This window comes from Dreissena polymorpha, chromosome 12, assembly GCF_020536995.1.
Source record: "Dreissena polymorpha isolate Duluth1 chromosome 12, UMN_Dpol_1.0, whole genome shotgun sequence".
Lineage (NCBI taxonomy): Eukaryota > Metazoa > Mollusca > Bivalvia > Myida > Dreissenidae > Dreissena > Dreissena polymorpha.
The window spans coordinates 39,155,682-39,159,802 of NC_068366.1; the positions used below are offsets into that span (position 1 = coordinate 39,155,682).

Below are 4,121 nucleotides of genomic sequence, written 5' to 3' on the forward strand. Positions count from 1 at the left end.
TACGAAATAGTAAGAGGAAACTAGTTTTCCTATTGCAATAATAAAATTGCTTATTACGTGTTTAATTTTCCAACCAACGAAACATTTTATATCATTATTTTAAGCATACGAGTTTGCCGAAGTTTCGAAAAACTCCCACACTTTGAGCAACGCTAATTGTTAAAGCACACTGTGGGACCGTGGATGAAGTGAACAAAAAGCGTTTGTGTAATATTGTTTAACTTCACTTATATAGCAGGCAGTTTAATAGACGAACACAATAATACAATATCAATGAAATGCATGTAATATATACGTAGCATTGCTGTAATGGTCTTAGGTTGTGCATTTCAGAGACGTCGCATTCGAAATCACTCTCCGCATATATGTATTCAAATTCGTTTGAAAACGCTATTTAGCTCTGGTTCGTGGATTAACAATAAACTTCATTAAATCTAGCATCACCCTTAACCACTGTCGCGTGGGTACGCGAAACGTACGCTGATTTTCCGACTTCAAACGGATACTCAACAAATGACCATTTGGAAACAAAAAGACCGGCCTATTATTTAATTTTCCCTGTGATATTAAATATGAAATTCACCCCTTGATCTCGGGACGAGCTTTGTTATCGATGCATATGTTATCGCGCGCGCGGGGATAAAATTAGAACAAATCGGCGTGGCCGCGACGCTTGGCTACACCACCTGCTAGCGTTCTAGACCACTGATCGAGCGCATGCAGGTGACAATAAAACCAGCCAATCATGACGCAGATGACATAGCGCACGTGCCCCGTGTTAAGGTTCGTTTATGTTGCAATCATCGAATATGTGACGAAATGAAATTTATTACTTCGAGTTTAAAAGGCAAACTCGATGCATATCTTAATTTGATCGTTATCAGTTATTAAGTTTTTTTATTTTGAAGAGGAATATACATAACCAACAATCGGTATTTGGAGCGAACTTATTCAAAGACCTATCAATATACTGATAGGTCTTTGACTTATTTAAATCAAACTATGACCAGAATATTGTTTGTGTAAGTAGCTATTTTAACCCTTTACCACTTAGATACGTTTTTGACGCATTTGTAGTCTTTTAGAAAGTTAAATTTAATTAAAGACCTATCTCACTAGATTCCAATCGTAAAGGCTTAATTTCCAACCCTTAGATACTGATGAGCAGCAAACAGCATAAAATCTGAACAGGCTGCGAGTTACTCGCAGGCTGTTATGGATTCAGCTGTATGCACATAGCCATTTTCACTTTGCATTAAGTGGGAAAGGGTAAACGTATACTGAAGTTTACAGTATCAAGACGTAAATCGACAATGCTAGCATCTTAATGGCTAACTGTATGCACATCTTTTCCGAAACATATCAAATGATAGCTTCCTCAAAAGTTCCAATAAAAATAATAAATCCTTCCTTCCACCTCCACCAAAAATTGCAGGTTTGCTATGAATACAGATCTGAAGCTTTATTGCGACATTATAAATGAGTTGCGCTATGGGAAAACCGGGCTTAATGCATTTTTCGTAAAGTGTCGTCCGAATTAGCCTGTGAAGTCCGCACATATTAATCTGGGACGACACTTTCCGCTTTAATGAATATTTCATTTAAAGGATGTTTCATCTTATCGAAAATCTTGTCATGTTGGAAAGTGTCGTTCATGTCAAGCCTGTGCAGACTGCACTGGCTGATTTGGGACGACATTTTACGCACATGCATTTAGCCAGGTTTCCCCAGGGCGCTGCTCAAATATGGTCAGAAAACAAACAAACAACGACGACATAAAATATGTGAACATAATGTAAGCATTTTGAGCGGCAACAAACATACAGACAAACAATTCCATATGGCACATCGTCTTCAAACTGGGATATAAAACACATCATGTTCATTTAACTATCCCTCAATCGGCGCGTCGTATTTTCGTACACATTTCCCGTAAACGGAAGAGAAGTGGCCTCCATGAATGTTGGTCAAGCAGACTAGACCGTCGGCGCATGCGCACTCTAGCGAAGTGGGCCTTATCGTACACGAAGCACCATCCTGACCCAGATGGCGGCACGTGGTACTCGAGTACAATAAGTCGTGCACACAGCACGTGCCTACTGGACACGAGCTCGAGTTGGTCATGTCGCAGTCAGTGGTGGCCAACTGTAATGTAAGAAGAAATCTATTTTGTTGTTTTTGAAATTGTTAATGACTATAACAACATGGACGTGGTTCAGTTAATTGTATACATGTTCAACCGATTTTAGTTTTAGGGCATTAAAAAGATCAACGATGACAATCAAAGTAAATTAAAGGTTGACACGAATCCCGAATTCATTTCGGGAGATTTGATTTACGTTATTCGGATATTTCCATACCTAATCAAATATTCGAATAAAGATTTTGGATTTGAATAGTAATATTCGGCCCGTGTGAATATTCGTTTTAAACCCGTATGCAAATGATTTTAAATTAATTAAAGCCACGTATTACAAAAATATTATTATAGTAATTTGATTGTATTCCTACGTACATATAATTTAAAACGTTATTAAATGCGCATTTAAAGAGTATTGATATGTGATATATAATAATGATAATCATACCTGCATGCAAGTAAGTGTTATCCATGCTATCGCTATATACGATACAATTTGCAGATTCATATCTGAGCTTAATGAGACTTCTTGGCAACTTATCTTCTCTGTTAATTGTTGTTATATTGCTCCTGTATTCCTGTTCGACGTGAATTATATACCGGCGTATTGTGTAATAAAAGTGACAAATATATACACAAAACGTTTGCTTTTTGTTGCTTTTGTCTCACAGACGAAATTTTGGGGAAAAAAACACAACATGCGACGGACGATATTGGATCAGTGGGGAAACAGAAAACATCTGAAGGAATGTGCATGCACGCGCCCGAGCTGTATTGTCGTCTGCCAGTGCAAATTGCACGTAACATGCAAACACGCCTTGCACCAAGTGTATTATAATACGTCCAAATTTGATTTCAATTGCTAAGCACTAAGAGATGCCGGCGCTACGGAATGATGTATTCATGACATAGAGTGTGTATTTGAAGGTAGAAAGAACATTTCTTACTATGTTCGCTTCGCCTTCAACGAACAAGATATAATATTTCACACATATATTGTAAAAACATTTAACAAACAGTATATTGAATAATGTGAAAATATGCCACTTATATTGTTTCAGCTATTAGTAAAGTGGGACTTTTGAAATACGCTATCCATTCTCTTTTGGGGACTGGTGTTCGAACTTGTATAGATTGGGGTTGGACACGAAACTTTCTACGTACCCTTTGGTACCCCCTCTTTTAACCGAAATTCTCAACATTTTAAATTTAAACGTAACACGTCAGTGAAGTTTATGAGGGTAAGGACGCCCAACTAGTGCAGTGGTTGTGAAAGAACTTCAATTATTACTGCCAGCAAATACAGCCAGTTCTAAGATTCGTATCAAGTATCGAATACTGAACATTTTAGACTTCTTTGTAGACTAACATTCACACGAGGAAGCTATCAATCTATACAATTATGAAAGTATTGATAATGCTTTAAAAGGCTAATCTTACATATGATTTAGAATTTTGATAAATCATGACAATTAATATTTAGATCGCGTACGGAAATGGATTTTAACGTCGCAGATAGCAAATGTTATCAGGTCGCTGTTTTAAAATTGTAAGCATGCATTGTCTGGAGCTTTTTTGTAACAAGAATGAAATAAAAATGTATTTAACGCAAAACCCGTTAGGAGAGACAGACAGACAGGCAGGCGGACAGACACACAGACAGACAGACTGACACACACACAGACAGACAGAAAGACAGACAGACAGACACAGACAGACAGACAGACAGACAGTCAGACGCACAGACACACAGACAGACAGACACACAGACAGACGGACGGACGGACGGACGGACGGACGGACGGACGGACGGACGGACGGACGGACGGACAGACAGACAGACAGACAGACAGACAGACAGACAGACAGACAGACAGACAGACAGACAGACAGACAGACAGACAGACAGACAGACAGACAGACAGACAGACAGACAGACAGACAGACAGACAGACAGACAGACAGACAGACAGACAGACAG

The 4,121-nt window shown here is 38.6% G+C and overlaps 1 long non-coding RNA gene across 1 annotated transcript; it reads right to left on the reverse strand.

Annotated features, from left to right (window-relative positions):
* Positions 1–202: 202 nt before the first annotated feature.
* Positions 203–2,885, reverse strand: LOC127853828 (uncharacterized). Its single transcript, XR_008036771.1, has 2 exons — positions 2,589–2,885; positions 203–2,145 (listed from the first exon to the last, which is right to left on the reverse strand). It is a non-coding gene; the product is annotated as an uncharacterized LOC127853828 (long non-coding RNA).
* Positions 2,886–4,121: the final 1,236 nt, after the last annotated feature.